This window comes from Narcine bancroftii, chromosome 5 (genome assembly GCF_036971445.1).
Source record: "Narcine bancroftii isolate sNarBan1 chromosome 5, sNarBan1.hap1, whole genome shotgun sequence".
In the NCBI taxonomy this organism is placed as follows: domain Eukaryota; kingdom Metazoa; phylum Chordata; class Chondrichthyes; order Torpediniformes; family Narcinidae; genus Narcine; species Narcine bancroftii.
Window position 1 is genome coordinate 211,510,810 of NC_091473.1, and position 26,000 is coordinate 211,536,809.

The 26,000-nt window shown below is 42.8% G+C and overlaps 1 long non-coding RNA gene across 2 annotated transcripts; it reads left to right on the plus strand.

Annotated features, from left to right (window-relative positions):
* The first annotated feature begins 170 nt into the window (after positions 1 to 170).
* Positions 171 to 16,073, plus strand: LOC138764739 (uncharacterized). 2 transcript variants are annotated; one of them, XR_011358290.1, is made up of 5 exons: positions 171 to 664; positions 1,765 to 2,111; positions 4,295 to 4,452; positions 5,919 to 6,035; positions 11,300 to 16,073. It is a non-coding gene; the product is annotated as an uncharacterized lncRNA (long non-coding RNA). The 2 variants fall into 2 exon arrangements; XR_011358289.1 differs by lacking the exon at positions 11,300 to 16,073 and having other exon boundaries at positions 5,919 to 6,783.
* The last annotated feature ends 9,927 nt before the right edge of the window (positions 16,074 to 26,000 follow it).

Below are 26,000 nucleotides of genomic sequence, written 5' to 3' on the forward strand. Positions count from 1 at the left end.
AGCAACTTAAAGGCAGCGAGCGGACGGGGCGGAGACATCCTGCTGTCAGCTCCCGCCACCACCGCCTCTCTGTGTTTCTGTCCCCTCCAAAATTCTCCCATTCCTGTTAAAATCGGAAACCCCGGAGTCCCGGACTCACCCCCGACTGTCTCCGAGGACGAAATGTTTGTTGTCAAGGGATTTTGATCCGAATTCAATGAGACACTTCCCGTTTAAACACGTTTCATTGCTGCACCGACCGCGTTCTCTCCCCCAATCACTGACATATTTCCTGCTTTCCGACAGAAATATTAAAACCAACCAAAACTTTGTCGTTCATTCCCACTTCAGCACTGAGCTGGGGGTCGGCGCTATCCCGTGACAGGGAAATCTTGTCATCTTTCACAGGATGGGCCGGCAAATCCGGCACTAAGGTCGGATCCACAAACACAGTGACTCCAGTCAAAGACACCGCCCCTTGAACACAGTCTCTCTGACACAATGTTCCCCTTCGCACCTTCACAGCACAAACAGTAGACGGGAGCACAGTTCCCAGCACCGGTTTATCTTCTGGGCTGAGGATTCTCGGGAGTTCCTTGTGGTTTTCCAGCTCAGACACTAACTGCTTTCAGGTGCAACGGGGGATTCTTGGAGCACGATATTATGCCTACAGGAGAAGGGTTAGGTAGGTAATCCTCCTGGCCGAGTTCTCCACTTTCAGGTGGCCACCCAACAGCCACATAGGTGTACAATAGGCTGCTTTACAGTCGGGTATTGTGGCCACCTGAAAGTGGCTACTGTTAAACTCTCTCAGGCCGTGCTGCTCCTGGTCACACTGTGATCCGCCACATTTTGACCAAAGACCCTCAGAACTGATATACAACACCCCCTGAATTTCAACTCAGTCTTGGATTGGCAGGTGAAGGTGAGAAATGATGGACTGGGACATACAAGGAGAAAGAATCCACGGGGAATCCCACACATTCCCAGTCCCAAACTCATGTGATTTTCCGTGGATTTAGCATCCAGAATGAATCCATCTACCCAGTCATGGATGGGTTTGGGTTGAATCCCAACCCCTCACATTAAACTAGAATCTCCACAAATAACCCTGCCCCAACCCCCACCCCCCCCCCCCCACCCCCCCACCACAGCACCAGAATTGGCAGGGACAGAATGAATCTGAGTGACTGACTGGAGGGGACTGAGCCCCTATCCCAGTCCCGGATATTGGCCCACTGTGTGAATTCACTCACACCTTGCGTCAGGTATTGGGAGCTTCAACAGAGACTGAGCTGCAGAGTCACCAACATTCCGGAATGTTCTCTCTTCTCTCTCTCTTTCCAACCTCCTCCATTTCCTTCCCTCCATCTCCCCAGACCCTTCCCTCCCATCTCCTGTCAGAGTTCTACCCTCCTTGGTCCCTCTGTCCTCACCCCATCACTTCTCAGCTTCTTTCTCTTCTCCCCTTACACGTGGATCCACCTATTGCCCCTGACATTTTATCCTGTGCTCCTCTCTCTGCCTTTTTATTCAGGCCTTTACCTGTTTGTGCAGATTTGTGATGAAGGGCTCAGATCTATAACATGGTTCACCTGTAGATGCTGCATGACCTGATGAGTTTCTCCAGCACTTTGGTGAACTCTCCTCAATGCTGGCATCTGCAGGTTTTCTTGTTTAACTCCAGGAGGACGATGCTTTGCATTTTACTGAATGTTTTGAGAATGTTTTCCTCTGGTTGTTTAATTAGTCACGATCATTTTGTTTCATTTGACGTCCTCCCAGATATAAACCAACTTCGGAATTGGAAATTGTGGCAAACTCGGCAAGATCCCAGTGGAATGTTTGAACGAAAAGTGAAAGCAGTGACTCGGACAGTTTTGAACCATGAGAACTGTATCAGCAGAAGTGGGTTCCATCTAAGTACATGAGAAACTCGGGAGTTTTCTCGGCATACATCGGAGGTAAAGGTATGGAACAACCTTTTCTGGCCTGAGCCCTTCTTCCAGACCTGAGCAGGAAGGTGTCTGAATTAAAAGGCTGTGGAGAAGGGAAGAAGCAGCAGGAGGAGAACAGAGTCAGAGCAATGGACAAACCACTGGATATGGAGAAGAGGACAGGAGAAAGGAAAGGTGAGAGTTGAGAGGGGGAGGGGGGTCGGCTGTGTGAAAGGTGGGCTGGGGTAAATGAGACAGGGAAAAGAGAGGACAACAGGAAAGGAGATAGAGAGAAAGATGGGGGATGTGGGTAAGGTGGGCTGGGGTAAATGAGACAGGGAAAAGGGAAGAGAGAGAGAACGATAGGATAGGAGACAGAAAGGAGGGCGGAGGAGCTCAGGGGAAACCAGAGAAGTCACTGTTAATGCCACTCATTTAGAGGATGTTGAGACCAAATTTCTGAACAATGTTCTGAACCATTACGGGGGTGGGGGAGGGGACCAGAATACTCCAAGGTCACGCTTTTAAGGTGATACAGAAAGTCCAGACCCAACAACAGCAGAGCATACAATTCATCAAGTACATACAGGCGAATCTTATAGAATTCCCCCCTGTCAAATGACAGGTGTGCAGTGCGCGTCGAAAGAACCAAAGACTTGTTGATCCAAACCAAGGCTTTTATTAACTAAAAGACTGGAGCATATCACATGTAGGTCATCCAGTCCAGAATGGCCTGGTCTGGCTAGGAGCAATCCTTTAAGACCTGCTAGTAGGCGTGGGGTGGTTACACTCTCAGCCAATCACAGTCATCCTACACGACAATCCGTATATATACACATTGCTGATAGAATCTGTACAAAGAATGTTGTTGAATACACATAGAAATCGAATGAGATGCAAGGAATATGTGGTAACTCGAAAGATACATCTTTAGGTTGATTTCTTGCACAGTCCATGAGTCTATTAAGCTTTTAGTAGAGCCTGTGTTCATCAGGCATTTAGTGGAATGTCCATTTACCTTCACAGTCACTATGGAGTTGCTGAGCTGGCGAGATCTGTCCCAATCTAGAACCATCGAGGCTAGGTCCCGGAGACTCCATGCTCCTCACTCGAGTGGCCCCCACTGTCCTGGGTTGCCCTGTGTGGGCAAGATGGTCGCCCTCCTTCCTCCTCTGACAATGATGGCACTGAGTTTGAATTTGGGTCATGGCAACCTCCATCGGCGTGTAACACAGCAATTGGGTTTGGGAGAATTCGGGGCAGGCGGCTTGGGGCTGCGATCAGATCCGGGAGTGGTGCTGGCCGTAGACTTCCCTGGCCTTCCCCTCGCATGGCAAACCCTCACCAAATGCCCTTTCTTGCCACAGCTGGAACACACCAAGTCTTTAGCCAGGCAATGAGATCAGGGATGCTGGTTCTTGCCGTAGAAAAAGCACTCCCTGGCACAAGAAGTGGCAGCCGCTAGGGCTGGGGTAGCGGGAGCAGCTGGTCCTTGGAAGAGGTCACCTGGGTGAGCGAGCTCATTAGCTTCAAGGTTCTTGAGCTTGGCCTGTTCCAACAATTTGGCCAGTCGCTGCCTCATGTACCTCGAGTAGACCCCTGTTACTAATGTCCTGGGTTTGTTCTTCCTCATGAAAGTGGCCCGTAGCCGCTTTGTACCTGCACTTCTTGGCAAGCATCCACAGATCCAGCAGGTAGTCATTGATGGTCTCTCCTAGCCGTTGGTAACGTAGAACAAGTTAGTGCCTCACTTGGACCTCATTGTGTGACTTCAGGTACCAAGCCTTTAAAGCCTCGATGGAAGCATCATATGTAGTGCAGTCCCTAATGACTGCATACCCTTTAGTCTTTACCCTTGAAATGAGTGTGGATCTCCTGAGTTCATCGATGTGGAAGAGTCTCTGGTCGCATTTAGGTAGGCCTGGATGCAGTCTAGCCAGTACGTGAACTCCTCTGCCACGTTGGGGGACCAGTGGATCTATCAGCAGCATTCCTCACTTGAGTAGCGCTTCCATCGTTTAGGGAATAAGATAATAAAATCGTAGTGCGAATAAATGTTCTCACAACTGGAGGGAGAACAAACACTTTTATTAGCTTATAACTGAGGATAGAGTCTCACAGTCATCTTCAAAAGGGTTATGGGTTTAGGTGGGAAACTAGGGTTATATGAGTAGATGGGGGCATAGCCAGCCATCAGCACAACCTACTACCAGTGAATCCCAATTCACTGCACCCTTCATGTGTCTATTTGTCAGTACTGATCCTCCTCATAGTTCAGGACACTTCCACAGTTTGTCATGTTACTGGCTGTGCCATCCTGGAACTTTGGCTGCAGAGAATGTCTTGCTCCCTCTCACTCCATCATCTTCTCTTCACAGGGTTAGGAAAATGGTGCGTTTCCAGGCAGGAAGATTCAGACAAAGCCACGTTGTCGCCTGACACTCTGACTGGATAAACCAGCAATATCAGGGAATTAGGAACTTGAGGAACACCCGTTCATTGCGCGAATTGGACTTCAGCCAATATGGAGGGACAGGTAACCAGTGATACATCTGATAAAACACTCCAATGTGAAGCATCGGATGGGGCAGGGCTTTCTGTGGACTTGCTGGAATTACATCACTGGGCTCTCACTGGGGAGAGACCATTCCCCTGTTCTGAGTGTAATATATTCACACAGAGATAAACCATATAACAATTACAGTACAGAAATAAGCCATCTTGGCCCCTCTAGTCTGTACCAATTTAAGTGATCTCCTTTAGTCCCACCTACCTGCTCCCTGTCCATAACCCTCCAATCCCATCACATCCATGCACTTATCCAACCTTCTCTTAAATGACAAAATTGACCCTGCTACAACCACCTCTTCCAGAAAGTCATTCCACTCAGCTGAGTGAAGAAGCTTCTTCTCGTGTTACTTCTAAACTTTTGTCCCCTAACCCCTCATTCCAATCTCACCTACCCTAAGGGGAAGAGCCTATTCTCATCTACTCTGTCTATCCCCCCTCATAATTTTAAATAACTCTATCAAATCCCCCCTCAACTTTCTCCAATGAATAAAGACCCAGTCCATTCAATCTTTCTTTGTATTCTAGATACTGCAATCCAGACAACATTTTAGTAAATCTTCTCTGCACCCTCTCTACCTTATTGATATCTTTCCTATAATTTGGGGGAAAGAACTGCACACAGTATTCCAAATTTAGTCTCACCAATGTCTTGAATAATATCAACATCACTTTCCAACTCCTATATTCTATGCTTTGATTTATAAAGGCTGGCAAACCAAAAGCTTTCTTTACCACTTTCTTTATCTACATGAGAATCCACTTTCAAAGAACGATGAACTGTTATTCCAAGATCTCTCTGTTCCTCTGCATCCCTCAATGCCCTCCCCTTCACTGCATACATCCTGTTTTGATTATTCTTCCCAAAATGAAGCACTTCACACTTATTGGTATTAAACTCCATCTGCCATCTATCAGCCCACTTTTCTAAGCAGTCCAAATCCTTCTGCAGTTTCTGAAAACCATCTTCACTATCCACAACTCCCCCTATTTTTGTATCATTTGGATAAATACTCACCCAATTTACCACTCCATCATCCCAACCATTAATGTAAATGACGAACAACAAGGGACCCAACACCAATCCCTGAGGCACACCACTCGTCACCAGCCTCCATCCTGACCGACTCTCAGGCATCTACTTTCTAGCCACCGTTAGACCCATCTGACTATCTCAACATTAATACTTAACACCTGAACCTTCCTTACCAACCTTCCAAAATGGAGGCTACAGATTCCAAGTCCTCACAACCAAACCATTCCCATCCACAAGGTGGAGCTAGAGGGCAGCATTATTACAATTCCTCCCACCTTAAATAAAAAAAGTTACATGTTTATGTACATGTTGATCTTTGACAATTGTGACAGATTTTGTTATATTTTATATTGTATATAGATATGTTTTAAAGGAGATAAATTGTGGGTTTTTTTCAGTTACAAACACTTCAAAACAGATCTCATTTAAAATGCCAGAACTTGGATCAAGCCAGCTAATCCAGGCTCCGAGCACCTTTACAAAAACTTTGAAGGATGCCTATAGGGACTTCACAAGTAGGTGTTCATTAGACATGCTGTGGAGTAATGAAATATTGTTTTGGACAGCAACCAATGAATGGACTCAGAAGATTGAGTCCAGTGAAGCAGTCTGTCTAAGTGCAGTTGACTGTTCTAGGAGGGTCATGTGGCTTTTCTCAGAGAGAAAGAGAGAGAGAAAGAGAGAGAATTCAGTTCTACAGTTCAGCAGCAGTAGCTGGGACTGGAACATGACAAGCTATTTTCATGTTTAAAGATCATTTAAAAGCAACTTTTGTTTAAGTAACCATTTGTCTTGGTGAATTTCTATAGCTGCTGGATTTTGGAGTCTTCTGGGCCCATAACACAATGACCTGACAATGGAATGGCAATAAAAAAAATCTTTCTTTAATTTATGAGGTTTTATTTCACAGATTTAACTTTTCAACTGGTTTTCTTTTCCTGTCTGGATATCTTCCCTGACCAAAAGTTCCCAACACTTTCAAACTACTGGGACTCCTTTTAGATGGAGTCAAAATTTGACCTTGACATTGTTCATTAGTCAAACCTGTGTGACTATTACCAACACATGAATCTCCATCGCCATGATGTGAACCCTCAACATTTCCATTGTGCTTTCTTGTACCATTTCTGATTCATCTGTTGTTGGCACCTGACTTGTATCCTCATTGTCTGGCTCATATGATTCATCTATGTACAATTAATCTGGTTGCCAATCTGTTTGTGTTTGCATAGGCATCACATGATTAATGTCTACATTTCTGACCATTCCATTACCAAACATCTTGATGAAGTATGTTTGTGGTCCTAATTTTCTCAAAACTCATCCAGGTAACCGTGGTGATGGTTTTTCACCTGCACTTTTTGGTTCACCTCTACACTCGTTTCTTTGACCCTACATCTATCATGAATTGATTTTTGTTTCTCTTGTTTGTTTTCCATGGTTTGACCCAAATTTGGTTTTAACAAACAGAACCTTGTTCTTGGGGTTCCCTTCAAAAACAATTCTGCTAGTATCTGACCAGTAGTTGCGTGAGGTGTATTTCAATATGTGATTAGAAAATTGGCAAGTTTTTGACCCAATGACAACTGACTCTTTCTCAGATTTAGATCCAACATCTGCTTTATCAATACACATTTCACAATTTGTACTGTGCATTCTGCTGCTGTATTTGAAGCAGGATGGTATGGGGGAGGGGTTGGGTGGGGGTACTCTAGTGTGTTTTGCACCATTATTTTTCAGGAACTGAATAAACTTCTGAACAGAACTGAGGTCCATTATCAGATACGATTTCCTCTGGAAATCTATATGATGCAAACAAACCCTGCAAAACATCCATTGTTTTGATGGACATCATTTTGGTCATCAGAAACACCTCAACCCACTTTTAATGACCATCAAACACAATGAACAATTTCTGCCTCTCTAACTTGGCAAAAATCTACTTTAACAAACCCTGGTAGGCCAAACCCTGGTAGGCCAAACCCATGGTTATAGAGGAACTGTTGGTGGATTCTTTCCAACTGATTGACATGGATTGGTTATCTTTGACACACTGCTCTATGTCTGTATCAAGACCTGGCCACCATGCGTATCTTCTAGCTCATCTCTTTGTCAAACACATTCCCAGATGATGATCATGTAGATCTCTTAGGAATTGTGCTCTGTATCTCATTGGAATAGCCACCCTAGCTCCCCACATGACACAACCCTGCTCTTCTGACATTTCATTACTCTGCACAAAGAATGGCTTCATTTCTGACTCTGATTCAGACAACTGATTTGGCCCATCATTTGAGATAGACTCTCATACTCTTAGAGTTCTCTTAAGAGAACTTGAGTCTGTGTGTGTAGCCTTACTAATGTCTTCTGATGTGACAGGCAACTCTTCTGCATAGGAAAAGTAGAACACTTCATCTCTATTTGGAACAACATCAGATTCTAATGGCAATCTGGACATAGCATCAGCACTGCCGTCCTCCATAGACCAATAAGCAGACAGTATCAATGCCCATCTCTGCATCCTGGCGGCAGCTAATTTTGGTACCTGTGCCTGAGGATGTAGAATCTGCCTCTATGGTGAATTTATGACCATAAAGGTATTTGTGGAACTTTTTAACACCCACTTTATCTGGGCATAATTTTTCTCACTAGCTCTAAGGATCCTGGATGCAAACCAAATGGGTCTTTCCTCCCCATTTTATAGTACATGAGAAATGACTGCACCTACACCATAGGGCAAAGCTTTACTGGCTTCCTCACATCATAACGTACCAGCATTTTACCGTCAACTAACTGTGTTTTATAAGACCACATCCACTTCCATTTCACCTCTTTTCTTAAGAGCTCATTTAGAGGATGCAAAATTGTTGACAATTTTTTAATGAACTTGACAACCTGGAATTTGGGCTTGGCTCTGCCTCACCAGGTGTCTTCAAAATTTGAAAAACAAACCTTTCAGCTTTTAGCTGTTCAAAAACATCCAAAATCCCTTGCCCTTCCAACTAAACAGGCAAGCTAAATTTTGAAAACAGGTTCCCTACCTTGTCGCCAAATATGTAATATATTCTCAGAGAGATAAACACACAGGTTTATTCAAAATTGAAGCTACAGATTCCAAGTCCTCGCAACCAAACCTCAGTGGAGATTCCACTCCAATCCACATGGTGGAGCTAGAGGGTGGAGGTATTACAACTTGTTACACAGAGTGTGGGGAGTGATTCGCCAGCTCTGAGGCACTGCTGCAACACCAGTGTGTTCCCACTAGTGGGAACCCATTCCCCTGCCCTGTCTGTAGGAAGAACTTCCAAATCTCCAAGGGTCCTGGAGGAGCATGAGTGTGTACCTCCCAGGGAGAGTCCATTCATCTGCCGCATATGTGGGTATGTGGGAAAAGGTTCACCTAGTCCTCCAGCCTCCTGCAGCACCAGATCATTCACTCCAGGGGAGAAACCATTAACGTGGCCCCTGTATGGGAAGGGGTTCTCTAAGCCCACCAGATTGCAGGCATACCAGTGGGCTTATACTGGGGAGAGACCAATCATATGCTCCCTGTGCAGTAATACGTTCACACGGCCCTCCTGCCTGCTGGCACACCAGCGGGTTCGCATGAGGGAGAAACTGTTCGACTGTTCCTTGTGTGGGAAAGGGTTCTCTCAGCAATCAGGCCTGTGAGCTCGCTAAAGTGTTCACACTGGGGAGAAGTAATTCACCAGCTCCCTATGTGGGAGGGGTTCTGTCAGCCCTCTGACTTGCAGGCACACAAGTGGGTTAGCACTGGGTAAAAACCATTCAGCTGCTCCCTGTGTGGGAAGGGATTTTCTCAGTCCTCCAGCCTTGGGTACACCAATGAGTTGACACTGGGTAGAAACTGTTCATCTGCTCCCTGTGTGGGAAGAGGTTCTCTCATTCCTCCACTCTGCTGGGTCACCAGAGTGTTCACACTGGGGAGAAACACTGAAGTGTGAAAACACTGCTCCTGTGTGGGAACGGGTTCTCATGGCAATCCAGCCTTTGGGTAAACCAATTGATTCACACAGGACAGAAAATATTCTCTCTTTCAAAGGGATGGCCAATTGCACCTCTCTGCAGCCCACCAGGATATTTGCACCAGGAAGAGAATGTTCACCTCCTCCCTGGTCAGGAAGAAATTCAATCAGCCCTCCAGTCAATGGGGACACCACCGAGTACATACGGGGGAGAGATACGCTCAAGATGGACAGTCAGCATCTTTTCTCTCCAGTAAAAGTTTCACACACTAAAGGTGTGTGTTTAAGCTGAGGGGGAGGGAGAAAGGTTAAGGGAAATGTTTAGGGCAAATCTTTTACTCAGAGGGTTGTGAGCACCTGGAATGAGCTACCAGGTCCAGTTGGTTCTTGACAGACCCATGAATATGGAAGGAGGTGGATCGTGTGTGGGCAGCAGATTAGTTTAACTTGGGCATCCCGTTCAGTACAGACACGTGGGCCGAAGGGTCAATGTTTCAGAGGCCAGTTTGAGGATTGCTGTGTTGATGGGGATTTTCTCTGTAGCCTGAACTCCACCTCATCTCACTCTCCCACTATTATTTGGCCTTCTGCCCTCTTTGTCTGCTGTTCTGAGTGTGGGGTTCCTGCATCTGTTGTTGCCTTTCGTGGATGCTGCCTGACCTACTGAGTTGCTCCAGCATTTTGTGTGTCGCTGCTGAGGTGACTGTGGTGGTGATCTGACGTGGTGCCTGCATGACTGGGCTTTTGTGACGAGATCATAAACCAGGCAAGAAACGTCAGTGTCATTAACTGCTGGACAAGACATAGCTGTTAAAGTTCCTTTTGATGTTTGCAATTGATTAAGTTTAAAACTCGACACTGAAACCTCTGGATTTTAAGATAATGAGAGGGTGCAGATGCCGGGATCTAATACAGGACACAAGTACTGGAGAAACTCAGAAGGTTACGCAGCATCTATAGGGAGTAAAAGGCAGTCGACATTTCGGGCCTGAGCCCTTCCCCAGGAGTGCCAAAAATGAGGCAGAAGGGAAGGGGGAGGAGCACGGTGTGGAGGAAAATCTGAACACAAAGGGTTAAGGGTTCACCCATAAGTTGCTTACAAGAACATACAAAAGTCAGTTGCATATTGCTTAAGTGGAGGCGGGGAACCTTAAGGTTGTGATTTATCTGCAGACATGATAAGCTCTGGAATTCTGTGAAACAATGATTAAATTCTTGCCAAATGTTGACAATGATAAACTATTGTCAGGTTGACCGCAACAGGAAGCCACATGCAGGAATGCACTGCCATTTATTGTATATAAACTCTGTTAAAACTGGCTGTGAGCAGAGCAAGCTCAGGCTGGGTGCTGGGCATGCTCTCCAAGATATCTTGCTAATAAAACTCTTCTGAAACATTACCCTGGTGTTGGTAGTTGATTCTTTCTCCGCAAAAAATCTGGCGCTGCGAGCAGGATCCTATTTGACAAGATCACGAACCTGGGACTGAGGGTCCCGTAGGAGTGGGTGATGGCCCTAGCCAAGAACCTAGGTGAAAGGGGGTGAGGCAGTCTCACACACCAAAATCCCCACTTGAGAGGGTAAGGTGAGGCTCACACACCAAGATCCCTGCTTGAGAGGGTGAGGTGAAGCTCACACAGCGAGATCCCCGCTTGAGAGGGTGAGGTGATGTCCAGAGAGTAGGAGTCTCTCTATCTAAAATGGGGGGAAGGTGGAGAAGTAGAACCCAGGGTGACAACGCGGACAGAAGAGGGAACTGACAACTCTGTATATATTGTATAACTGTTGTTAAGGTTTTACAGGAGACCAAGATGGGAAATCGGCTCAGCAAGGCAATTATTCCCGGTCGAGCACATAAGTCTGTTCCCAGGCCACGACAACGACCCCGATGAAGAAAGCCACTAAAGACCCAAGGAAAGGAACAACGGAGACGTCGCCAACTGGTAGGAGATCCGCTGCAGCCTCTGGGCTCGCCAGCTGACATCATGATGAGAGAAACGGGAAACTGGAATTATGCCGTTCCGTTCAGTAATGATCTAAATATATTGTTCATGAATGAATAGGCGTACGGGGAAAGTTCAGCAGATCTGAAAGAATCTACTAATAGTGAAAGAGGAGACCCCATTTGGGATCTCGGATATTTTAATGGGTGTTTTAATAAGTGAACAGAGGACACGAAGTGGCATCAGCCCACGACCGGAAAGGAAGGAAAAGGGACAGACCCTAATTCGGAGTTTCCCGGGCCCACTTCATACTCCCCAGAGCACATCTGAGCCTCCAGGCACGGCCTCTACTCCTCCTGTCAGCCTGTATCCCCAGTTATATGCTGGAAGGGGAAGCGACTGGGACAACCTGGTCCAGACAGCAGTGGCTTATGCCAGCAGGCCGCAAGACAGGGCCCCCATCGGGCCTGTGCGTCAGGCTGAACCTCCTGTTTTGCGAGAGGCGAGTGTTGCCTCTGCACCTGATGCTTCAGGGCACAGAGAACCCAGGTCTGAGAAAGGATTGGAGTAACAACGCATAGTGGGGGCAAAGGAAAAGCCAGATTCAACTAGTCAAATGCCCCGAAAAATGATCGGAGACACCCCATACTAAAGCCCTGGATGCCCACTGAGGCACAGGACATGATTAGAGCAGCACCAGACCCAGTAAAGGAGACTCATAACGTTCCACTATTGGCTGCAGCAAACCTGCGCCATCTGTCATCACTTGCCCAGTGACATCCGTATGCTGTTACAAGCTGCCTACGGATCTCACTGGCAAGCAGTAAAAGAATCTTTCCTAGTCCCGATAGGAGAAAATGGGAGAAGTAACACACTTCCTACAGAAGGCTGGGGTTTTGTGGTTCATTTTAAAAACACTTGGAAGGAAAATGCTGGGGTGCCTTCACAAGATAACCAATCCTTGGCTGTGCAGACCTTGCTAAATTGCCTGCTGCCCCAAAATGTATAAGATGAAGCAATTGGATTGGCAAGGAAAGAAATGGGCTATTAACAATACTGTTACTGTATTGACTAATATGGACTAAAAAGGTTATTCACCCAGAAGGAGAAGCGAACAGGGCAGTTTTATATGTATATTTGTCCGAGAGTGGGGCAGGCCCTGGGATAAGACCCAGGATCAGTGCCGAAATTGCAGAATGAAGAGTCATTGACTACGGGAACGTAGAAGGCAGCCCTGGGGAAGACGATGGCAAAGAGGTGATGCCCATTGCCCTAGAGACCCTGGACCTTATCAAAATCCCCTTGTGGCCTAGGACTGTAACCAAAGGCCCCAGTTCTCCTTTCAGCAGCCCAACCCATAGGGGTGCCTGGAGGAGCACCTCTCCTCCAATTGTCCTTAGATGGAGAAAGCCAGCCTATCTTTAATGTGCAGATAGGGGGAAAAGAGAGTTTAATGTTGGTGGATATTGGGGCCACCATGTCATCTGTGCCACCATCCACAGGATTACCCTTGAGTGAAAAAACTGTAGATAGCATTGGGGTGTCCAGGACCCTTATGACTGTCCCTGATTCACAACCCACCATCCTGACGGTGGGAGATTAATTGTGTCACCCACGACCCCTGTCCCTATCTTAGGGAAACAAGCTCTCTGCAAACTTAATGCTACTTTATATTGTACCGAGGAGGGCGTTTATATGCAACTGCCCGCCGCTAATACATACCAGCTTCTGCATTCACTGTGTGATTCTAAGCAGGAACACGACAAGTCATAACTAGTCCCCATGTTGCCCATGACACTTACTCGAGATGTCACTACCCCGGAGCAGCTTCAAGTAATACAGGAGCTGGAACTGAAAACCGCCCAAGAAACAGCTTCTGCCCTCAAGCAGTGTATGTGGGATACCCACAGCTGCCAAGTGGACAAAGGTTTGTTGAAGAGTAAAGACGGAAAGGTAGAGTGCCTGCGAAGTCTATATCGGCCCATAGTAAAACTGGACCATGGGCAAACCCACCTGGGAAAAGCGGGAATGCTGCATAATATAAAGCAGGTATGGTTTTCTCCTGGAATTTCTACAAACATAGAAAGACAAGTGAGGAATTGTCTAATCTGTCAGAAGAACAATCTGCCAAATTTGATCGATTGCCCCATGCTCAGGCCCCCTTTGAGAACTTGCAGATTGACTTTGCCCATATGCCCCCTCAAGACAATAGACACACACACCGAGAGCAGTTCAGCTTATACAAATGTTTATTACAAATTCAAAAGCTGATTTCACTCTACAATATGCAAGCCCTTCCCAACTATACTTATCAACGCTTGGACTGGTCCCAACTGCCGAAGCGAGGCAACGATGCACACTTGTAGTAGGTTGTCAGGGCGCCAGTAGCAGCTTCTCCACCTCCCCTGACCGGGACGTTGGCTGGACTCCAGAAGTTCTTCTTCTTACTGAGAGATGTTGCCACCTCTCGGAGAGTCTCAAACTTCAGCAGCAGGACAATGGCTTATATTACCCAAAAACTGCTTACCCAAGCACCTATTCCCAGCACAGCAAGAAAGATAAGCAAGCAAGCTAGCATGCTAGGCTTCTAATGAATAACATAATTTTCAGTTTATCACTTTGAATATAATGGTTTATTTTGCATCAAGGCTAGGCCTCTGACACTCTGTGACCAAAACAAGCAGGAAGATTAAATGTTCTTAGTACACAGATGTCCTTTCGTCAGATAACAGCATCTCTGGCCCGTTGGTGGAATTTAGCTTATGTCTGCTGGTACTAAAACACAAGCAGGTTCTGAGCCTTGCAGAACCCAGAGCTGTAAGTTTAAAAAAACAGGTTAGAATCTTCCATTACAAAAGGGTAAAGTACTGGCTGGTTATAGTGGATATGTTTACCCGATGGATAGAAGCCTACCCGACTAGGAGAGATGATGCCCAGACAGTGGCCAAAGTCCTGATGAAGGAACTGATTCTCCGCTACGGGATCCCCAGAGGGATAAATAGCGATAGAGGGACCCATTTTATGGGAAAGATAGTGGTAGCCCTGACTGAGATAATGAGGGATCCAATGGTGCTCAGGCCAGAGATATTTCTGAGACAGCCAAAAATGAAACTTTGAATTTGCCATCCCTCAAATAAAACAGACTCCCAGAGCCTTGTGTGCCTCCTAAGTTTTGGCAGCAGAACCTACCCCACCTCTTTGAACCACCCTATAGGGTCTCCCACAAGAAAGCCACTTCCTCTGGGAACCAGAACAACAGGCTGCATTTGACACAGCAAAGCAAGCTATTGAACAAGCACTGCCCCTTGTCCCCTGCCAGGCAAGTGTTCCTTTTAAATTACAGATCTCAGCCAGTAAGGCAGGAGCTGAATGGATTCTCCGGCAGAAGATGCAAGGGTGCAGAGTCCTGCTAGTCTTCTGGAGAAAATCTCTGCCTGGTGCCGCCACTCGCTACAACCCATTTGACACTGGGACATCGGCCAACACTTTCCTCAGGGTTGTTTATGAATTTGCGAGCACCTGGACAGTGACACCGAACTGACGACTGACCAACAAGACAGTTCGTCATGTATTACAAAAAAAAATAATGAAGAGAACAGCTGTTGCTCTGGAAACTATCACTGGACATTTTATCTTGTCAAGCCTTCAACTTTTTTAAAATTGCATGTTTTGCTGTGGTTTTTACAATACATAATGTCTCTAAGCACACTCAGAGAAACTAAAGTCTATAGGTACATAATCTCACTGTGAATGTAAAGTTACAGTTTGTGAGCTGACCAATCAATGATCAGACCCCATGGTAGGAAACATCATATATATTTTGTTTTGCAATGATGGCATCACCCCAGAAACTCCCATTAACAGAAAAACATCTAATGGGGTGGGGGCTGTGGGAGCCTTTATTTAAAAATGCTAAATTGGCTAATTTTCTGTCCTGACTCCTCCTGGCTATGGATACAGGGATCCAACGCAGGCATTTTGGGCCCCCCGTTGAAAGAGAACGTGAGCATGAATGCCATTTTGGTGTCAAACATCAGCCCAGAAAAGCAGACGCCCCTGATGTAGACCTGCTGGCCTGCCCCCTGCCTCACCATGGGTTAGCACGATGACAGGCACCTGGACTCTATGCCTGAGGAGTGCCCAACCATGAGGCCAAGGCGCGGGATCCGCAAGCCAAGGAGTTAGGTATGGGATGTTGATATCTGGATCAACAAGGAGGAACTGTGGAGGAAAATCTGAACAAAAAGAGTTAAGGGTTCACCCATAAGTTGCTTACAAGAACATATAAGAGTCAGTTGCATATTGCTTAAGCGGAGGCGGGGAACCTTAGGGTTGTGATTTATCTGCGGACATGATAAGATTTGGAATTCTGTGAAACAATGATTAAATTCTTGCCAAATGTTGACAATGATAAACTATTGTCAGCTTGAGCAACAGGAAGCCACATGCAGGAATGCACTGCCATTTATTTATTGTATATAAACTCTGTTAAAACTGGCTGTGAGCAGAGCAAGCCCAGGCTGGGTGCTGGGCATGTTCTCCAAGATATCTTGCTAATAAAACTCTTCTGAAGCGTTACCCTGGTGTTGGTAGTTGATTCTTTCTCCACCACACATGGGCTTACTGGTGGATACTGGTGGGAGGGTAGAAGAGAGAGAAGGTGAGAGGGCTAAGAAGGGTAGCTCTCTGATGGGAGAAGGAAGTGAAGGGGGTGGGGAGCTGGAGGAGAAACAGAAGAATAACAGAAACTGGAGGTTGATATTGATGCCACCTGGTTGGAGAGGGTCGGGGCGGAATATAAGCTGCAATGCACAATAGTGCTGGAGAAACTCAGCAGGACACACAGCGGCCACAGGAAGGGAAAGGCAGTCGACATTTCGGATTTGGGCCCTTCATCAGGAATGTAGAAAATTAAGGAGGGAGGGACAGGGGGTGCAGCACAGGTGAACTAGTCATAGGTGGATACAGGTGAGAGAATATACAGAACCTGAAAAGTGACCGGTGAGATGACAGACAGTTTTTCTCTGATCAGATAAGTCTGGGAAGGAGATAGGGAACTGGGGAGTGGGGGGGGGGGGGGGGGGTGTGGGGAGGAGGGGAAGGAGACAGATCAGGGAAAGAAAGACTCTGAAAGGTCTCCAAAAGTAACCCTGGAAATTATAGGCTGGTGACTGTGACCTCAGTAATAGGTAAATAATCGGGTGTTCTAAGAGATCCTATATACTAGTATTTTGATAGCCTGGGACTGATTAGGTTGTCAACATGGCTTCATACGTGGTAGGGAATGTTTAACCAATCTAATAATTTTTTTTGAGGAGGTTACCAGGAACCTGTGGGTGTTGTCTGTATGGACTTTGGAAAGGCCTTTGACAAGCTCCCGTCAGGATGGCCAGACACTCGGTATTCATGGTGAGGTAATAAAATGGATTTGACATTGGCAAAACAGGAGAGGTCAGAGAGTGTTTGGGGATGAAAACTCCTCAGTCTGGACACCTGTGACTAGTGATGTGTCTCTGGGACTGGTTGTTGTTTCTCATCTATAGTAATGATCTGGATGATAATGTGGTAAATTGGATCAGCAAGTTTGAATTATACTTATCTCCTGTTGCTTCTATTATTACTAATTCTATATTATCTAAACCGTTTGAACTTTATCGTGGGACTAGACAGGATGTCCTCTTGGTCCATTTTTGGTTAATTTAGAATCTCTGGCTATTGTCCTTAAGAGAATCTCAGGATATTTCAGGCATATTTAGGGGAGGATTGCTTCATAAAGTTTCTCGTTACACTGATGACCTTTTGCTTCTTCTAATGGATCCTCCATTCCTGCTATACTAACATTATTTCAGCAATTCAGTCAGTTTTCGGGATATAAATTAAATTTACAAAAGAGAGAATTATTCCTTTTGAACACTCTAGCCCCCTTACATACTATTTGAAGATTGCTACAACCCAATTTACATACATTGGAGGAACAATTACCAAGAATCATAAACATGTGTTTGAAGAGAATTTCCTATCCCAGTGATCTCCTCTTTTGCTGTCCTTAATTGGACAAATTAACGTCATTAAGATGAATATTTTACCTACGTTTTTATATTCTATATTTTGGTTATATTATGATAGTAAAACAGATGTCCCTACCTGGGTTGATTTAGAGCTGAATTTGACTATTGTTTCAATACTTGGAGCACCTCTACCTTTACCAATTGGTAAAGATTGATAATCTCATGGTTAAACTTACAATTATGATTTGGTTTCAAAGGTTCCTTCTTTTCAGTCCTATTTTATCAATTTTGTTTACAACCTTCTATGATGGATTCTGCTTTTCAGAAATGGTCCAGATTTGGAATTAAACATTTTTATGATTTATTTATTGATAACAATCTTGCTACATTAGAGCAACTTTCTTATAAATTTAATTTACCAAATTCTCATATTTGTAGATTAGGTTCTTTCTCTATTCTTAATCTTCAAAATTCTTGCAGTTTCCTGTTAGGAATTTGATAGAAACAATTTTCAACCATCTCAGAAAAGGTTAACAGTGATTGTATATGATGTCCTGCTGGAATCAAGGCAAGTCTCAATGGATAAAATTAAAAAGTCATGGGAGCAGGACCTTGATATTTTTATTCCTGATGATTCTTGGAACTCTATTTTTAAGTTGGTTAATATATCTTCTCTTTGTGCCTGGCACTTACTGATACAATTCAAAATTGTGCATAGAGCTAGTATTTATACTAATATTAGCTCTTTCTGTGACAGATGTAAGAATGAGGACAGATCATTAATTCATATGCTTTGGTCTTGTTCAACCCTTGCCAAGTATTGGGAAGAGATCTTTCATACTTTATCAATAATTATTAATGTTAACCGAGCCTTGTTTGGGATGGTTGAACAGAGGGAAGTGAAATTGTCTTCATTTCAATGTCATGTGTTAGCCTTGACCTCTCTTATTGCGAGACAAGTAATTTTGATCAGATGAAGAGATGCTGTCCCATCCACTCATAATCAATGGTTACATGATATGATGTCATATTTAATTTGGAAAAAATAAGATGTTCAAGAAATGTTTTAAATTTAAATTTTTCCAATCTCTGGGGTTCTTTTTTGAATTATTTTCACAGCCTCCAATGGGAATCTTAATCAGGGTGTTATGATTCTTGGGATAAGATGTTTCTTTCTATTTTTTCTGGCAGTTTTTTTTTCTCCTCTATTGCCATGCAATTTAGGAATGGTTTGAGGTTTAGATTTGTTAAATTTCTTTTTTTTTTCAGTTTGTCTATGAATAATACTGTTGCATAAGAGAAATATATTTTTCTCTGACGTATTGCGCTTATGTGTTCTATTAATTTGTGTTAGTTTTATGCATCATTCCTTTATCTATGTATATCCTATTACATAAAATTCATAAAATTATTGAAAAAGAAAAGAAAAGCAAGTTTGCAGATGATACAAAGATTGGAGGTGAGCAAGGTTTCAAAACTTGTAGAGGGATCCGGACCAGCTGTAAAAAATGGCTGGAAACTGGCAGATGCAAATTTTTTTAAAACTTTCTTTAGAATTTTAAAATACATAAAGAATAATACAAAATATAATAACAAAATAAACTATATTAAAAAAAACTCCCCCCCCACCCTCAGCAAACTGCGGAAGGGGAGCAAAAAGGACACATATATCAATTAATTACATACATAGACTGTGTGATATCACAAACTTATAATAAAAAAGCTTTAAGATATTTCTAAACCCATATATTCCAAATTATCATGTAAATTATGTTATTTTCTCCATATAAATACAATAATGTCAATGAGCCATATTTACTTCTACATTATCTTTCCAAGTAATCACCATACATTTCTGTGCTACCACCAATGCTAAACAAACAAATGCCATCTGAAACTTGTCCAACCCCAAACCAGTTAAAGATACAGTATAACTCAGCAAAAATATTTCTGGGTCTAATGGCAATTTAATCTTAAATAATTGTTCAAAAAATACTCTATTTTTTTCCAAAAATGGTTGTACTTTGTCACAAAGTCAAACTGCATGTAAAAATATTCCAATATGTAGACCACATTAAAAACATAAATCTGAATTACTAAATTCATATCTCTTCAATTTATCAGGAGTCAAATAAAACTGATGTAAAAAATTATAATTAACTAAACTATATTTAGTAATTTAGTCACCCTGTCTTGACACATAACTTCCCAATCCTCCTGGATTCATAAAGATAAATCTTCTTCCCCTTTAATTCTAGATTTATTCAAATTTGGATCATTCATACTAGCTTGTAACAAAGCATACATATCAGAAATAAAACCTTTTTTTAATGTGTGCGAAATCAAAACCTCAAACTTTGTTAAATTCAGGTAACTTCATTTCTATTCCAAAATGATCTATTACCAAAGCTCAGACTTGTTAATACACAAATAAAGAATTAAATGGTATTCCAAATTTTTCTCTAGGTCGATTAAAAGAAAGAAACTGTCCTTCTTCAAAACAAACCTTGATCACCTTTATACCTTCAGAATCTCAAATCTTTAAATACATATTATTTGTCGAAAAAGGAATAACCCTATTTTGATATAATGGAGTGTGGATCAAAATCTTACCCCTCAAACCTATAATAGAATTTCTTTTAGTCCAAACCCCCTATTAAATATTTTAAAACAGGAATATTATATCCTTGTAATAAACAGGAATTCCATTGTAATGCGTGTCGAAAGAACCAAAGACTTGTTGATCCAAACCAAGGCTTTTATTAACTAAAAGACTGGAGCATATCACAAGTAGGTCGACCAGTGCAGAATGACCTGGTCTGGCTAGGAGCAATCCTTTAAGACCTGCCAGTAGGTGTGGCTACACTCTCAGCCAATCACAGCCATCCTACACTACCATCTGTACATATGTACATATACACATTGGTGATAGAATCTGTACTATCACATCCATTTAAATATAAGTTGATGAACCTGAAACTCAGAAATATAGGCCAACTCAACTTTAGTCCAAATAGGAGGTTGTGTGGTATCTAACATCATATTAACAAATTTTAATTGTGCAGCATCATAATAATACTGAAAATTAGGCAATTTGAGTCCTCTTAAAGCACATTTCCAAGTCAAAGTCTGTAATGCTACCCTAGCTAACTTTATTTTCCACAGAAATTTCCTTACCACCATATCAAATCCTGAAAAAATACTTTTGGAACTGAACAGGGAATCGATTGAAAAAGATATTGAATACGTGGAAAAATATTCATCTTAATACAATTTACCAGGCCCAATAATGTTAAGGGAAGATCTTTCTGTTTATTCAAATCCACTTTAATCTTCTTCAATAATGGTACATAATTTAATTTATATAAAGAATGATAATCTACATCAACAATCACCCCTAAATATTTAATTTCATCAGACCATCGCAACTTTGTAATCTGTTTGCACTCAGTATAATCACCATCTGAAATTGGTAATATTTCACTCTTATCCCAATTTACTTTGTACCCCGACAATACTCCATATTGATCCAGACACTTTTGCAAATGTTTCAAAGATTGTTCTGGATGTGTTAAGTATATCAATACATCATCAGCAATAAATTAAACTTATGTTCATCCTCTGCAACTTTTATCCCTTTAATATTGTAATTTTGTCTAATTGCTTGAGCTAATGGTTCTATGACCAACAATGCAAATAAAGTTGGTGACAATGGACAACCAAGACGTGTTGATCATGATAATTTAAATGACAAAGAAGTTTGGCCATTCAACACCACCCTAGCAACTGGAGTTTTAAATAACCCACAGTAAAAAATGGTCCAAAATTAAATTTTTCTAAAACTTTAAATAAAAATTCCATTCCACCCAATCAAATGCTTTTTCTGCATCAAGTGCGACAATCATTGTTTGGTTGGGCTGCTGCCTCGACGCATTGATCAAAATAATCAATCTAAGAATATTGTCCATAGCATACCTATTCTTAATAAAGCCTGCTTGGTCAGCATGTACCAAATGAGGTAAATGCTTCGCAAGTCTATTTGCCAATATTTTAGCTATTATTTTATAATCTACAATTAATAAAGAAATTGGTCAATACGAAGCTACATTCAATGGATCTCTGTCTTTCTTTGGAATTACTGTAATTATCGCTCTTGAAAAAGAATCTGGTAATGATTGCTCATCTGTTATTTGTTGAAGCACCTCTATAAATACAGGAGACAAATCTTCATAAAACACCTTATAAAACTCTACAGTAAACCCATCATCTCCAGGAAATTTCCCATTTGGCATCTCCTGTATAGCTTCTTTAATTTCAAAATCAATAAACGGAGACTCCAACTCTTTCGCTTCATCCTCTCCTAAAGCTGGTAAATCCAAAGCAGATTTAAAAAAAGATTCAATAGAACCATTATCCTGAACCCCTTCAGAAGTATATAATTTTTGATAAAATAAACAAAATTGATCATTAATTTCCTGGGGTTTATAAGTAACTGTTGAATTATTTTTAATAGCATTAATAGTCCTCGAAGCTTGTTCACTCTTCAGCTGCCAAACTAATACCTTATGTGTTCTCTCCCCTAATTCATAATAATGCTGTTTAGATCTTTGAATTAGCCATTCAAATTGATATGTTTGCAATGTATTATAATGAAGTTTCAACTTAGTCAATGCTGCCTTTTTATCTTCATTAGAATTTTTTTTGAAAGTCATTTTCCAAAGCAGCTGTTTCTCCAACATCAAACTTTCTGCCAAATATTGTTTCTTAACTTTTGCTGAATAGCTAATAATTTGACCCCGTAAATATGCTTTCAGAGCAACCCACAAAATAAAATTACTCTATACTGAATTAGTGTTGATACTGTACTTAAAAAGGAAACAGATGGAATTTAATTCAGTCAAGTGTGAGGTGTTGCATTTTGGAAGGGCAAACCAAGATAGGACATACACGGTAAATGGTCGGGCACAGAGGATTGTGGTAGTACAGAGGGATCTGGCAACACAGACATAGTTCCCTGACAGCAGAGTCACAGGTAGATAGAGATGAAAAGAGAGCTTTTGGCATATTGGCCTTCATAAATCTAAGTCCGTAAACTATCCATTATCTGGATTGAGTGTAGGAGTTTGGATGTTGTGGTAAAGTTGTAGAAGGGATTCATGAGGCCAAATTTGGAGTATTGTGTTCAGTTTTGGTATCCTAACTACAGGAAAGATATCAATAAGATAGAAAGAGTCCAGTGAAGATTTACGAGGATGTTGCCTTGACTTCAGGAACTGAGTTACAGGGAAAGGTTAAACTGGTTAGGACATTTTTTTTCTGTGGAGAGTAGAATGATGGGAGTTTTGATGGAAGTATTTAAAATTCAACCGTGCCTTCCTGTCCCGCATCGAACTTGTCAGTCACCAACGAGCCTGCAGCAGACGTGGACGTACCCCTCCATAAATCTTCGTCCACGAAGCCAAGCCAAAGAAGAAGATTTAAAATTATGAGGGATCCAGACAGTGAATGTGGGTAGAATTTTTCCACTAAGGTTAGGTCAGATATAAACCAGAGGACATGGGTAAAGAATGAAAACAAAGGTTTAGAGGGAATGTGAGGGGAACTTTTACACACGGTAGTGAGTGTGTGGAACAAGCTGCCAGCTGAAGTGATGAATGTGGGCCCCATTTTAACATTTAAGAAGAATTTGAACAAGTACATGGATGGCAGAGGTGAGGAGGGAAATGGATTCGGTGCAGGTCAGTGGGACTAGACAGAAAAATACTTCAGCACGGATAAGAAGGGCCAAAGGGCCTGTTTCTGTAATGTTCTATGGTTCTAAAAGTGGGTTTGTGGAAATTGGCAGTCAATGATCATGGCGTCTGGTTGGAGACTGCAGAGATGGAATATAAGGTGTTGTCCCCCCAGTTTGTGGGTGGTGTCGACGATTGGGGTCCAGATTGTTGTTCCGATTGGGATTTTCCTTGCAGCTCCAGCTCTCTGTGTGTTTGTACAATCCCCAGTTGACCTGCTGCCCCTGTTCATCGGATTTTTCATCTAAACTGCATCATATCTCCTGAGTCACTTCCCCTTTGTACTTGCTGGGCTGGCCTGTATGGATGGGCCCTGTCTGACCTGTACCTTGATGAATATTGAATAAAAATGGCTGTGATGGGAAGATTCTGATCTTGTTCTCGACTTCTGAAGCACCTTCAGGGCAACTTTATCTCCAGATTTAACAGCAAGTAGCTGTTGGAATGTCCTTTAAAACTCATTGACCAATGCCTATTCCAATGTAATGCTGGTAACCTGTGGATGACCCCATCAGGGATTTTGCCCCCTTATTATTCCCACCCTGGCCATACTCTCTTCAGAAGAAGTATGACATCACACACCACCAGGTTCAAGGACAGTTTATTTCACACCATCATCAGACTCGCAAACAAATCCCCAAATTATGATGCCTTTGCCCCAAATCAACGGATCTTTTTGTAACTCTGCATTTTGCACTCATGTACTGTGAACGAGATGACTATTTGTCTGATCACTGAACAACCTGTAACCCTGGATTTATCCCTTGGGTAAACAGATAGGCAATGATTCGGGTCGGGACCCTTTCCTGATAGGGGAAGAGGAGAGAGAGCAAGCAGGGGAAGGGCTGGGGAGGGAAAACTGACAAATATTTTTCTTTGAACTGGGTGTCCTAGATGTATGAAACTCCACTTCTGCTGACATATTTCACAGGGTCACAAGTTGTCTGAGTCACTGGTCCATCCCAGAAAACTGGAGTTCTCCAATTTCTCCCAAACATTCTACCCAAATCCTCCCCAGGTTGTCTGGACCATTCCCATTCTGAGATTGGTTTTGATCCAGAAGAAGAATAAATGAGAGAGAAAAGTGATCACGACTAATTTATTTACCACAGGAAAACATTTAACAAAAAGCAAAAGAACAAGCTTCTAACCCTTCAACCCATTGGGGACTCAACTTGAACGCCAGCTAAACAGTGGGGATGTGGAAAGGGATGGGGATGGCACTTCCTTTGCAAAGATGGTGTTGGTGGACGGAGTTCCCTTTCAGGAGCTGGGGGAGGTTCAGGCATCGGATGGTAGGGGAAGGGGTTGGGAACCACTCACACACACCTGGACACTGATATCTCTGACTGCCAAACCGAACCTCACTGAGCGGGAGTTGCAAAGATCGAGTCGCTACAGTAAAACAAGTCAAAATTAAGTCACCTCACATTCTTCTTGCCACCCCCACCCCCCCACCCAATCTAGTTCTGTTAACTTTGCTTCAATCAGACACATTCTCCACTCCAATCCAAGTAGATCTGCTCCTGTCTGAACGGCAACTTGGATCCATTTGCCAACTGCAGCAACAGGTCTACAGCAGATGCCTTTTCCCTGGCTCAACTCAAAGCTCAGAACATGTGATCAGCATCAGGATGCTCTTTATCGATTGCAGTTTGGCATTCACTACCATCATCCCCTCAAAACTGATCCTGGATTTCTTCATCTAAAGACCACAAACAGTGAGCATTGGTAAGAACATATCCTCCACTATCTCCATCCACACCGGAACATCACAGGGCTGTGTTCTTCACCCCTTCTCTACTCACTTTACCCCAGAGTCCCCAAACCTTTTAGACCATTCATCCTAAATGGTATTTTTGATACTTCATCGACCCCCAGTGCCAGATCGGGGAGTTGGTGCTGGTGTCGGACAGAGGGAGTGGTGGTCCCGGATGAGGGGGACAGCACCAGATGAGGGTGGGGGTAGGGTTGCAGTGGCAGGTGGAGGGTGAGTTTTGGTGACAGACTGGGTCTGGGGTGTGGCATATTGCTGCTTCTCTACTCCATCAGACCATCACTCTCTTCTTATTTAGAGGTCATTTAGATAATCGTATCTTTTAATCTTCCATCACATTTCTCTGCAAGTTTTTCTCCAAGCCTTTAATCTCCTCCTCGAGTCTATTACTAGCTGCCAAATATTTCTTCTTAAGCTTAGTTGTATAACTAATAATTTGACCTCTTAAATATACTTTCAAAGTATCATAATATAAATTTACTTTGTACTGAATTCTCATTCAGTTGTACAAACAAATTAATTTGATCTCTAATAAAAATGACAAATTCAGGTCATTTCAACAATGTTATATTAAATCTCCATCTATAACTAGTTTGTACCATATCAGAATTAGTATATGACATTAGTAAAAGTAAATGATCCGACAATGTTTGACTTTTATAATCTGCATTAATTACTCTCCCTTGTAACTGGGCAGATATTAAATAAAACATCAATTCTAGAAAAAGACTCATGCCTTGCCGAATAAAATGAAAATTCTTTCTCCGTAGATTTAATCTTCTCCAAATTTCCACCAAATTTAAATCTTTCATAATCTCTACCAATCGTTCCGCCATCTTTGATTTTCTTACTGATTTTGGAGGTTTATCTAACAAAGGTTCCAAACAGCAATTAAAGTCTCCTCCCACCAATATATTATCATTCGCTTGATTCCCAGTCCCATAAAAGCTTCAGTAATAAACTTTATCATCTAC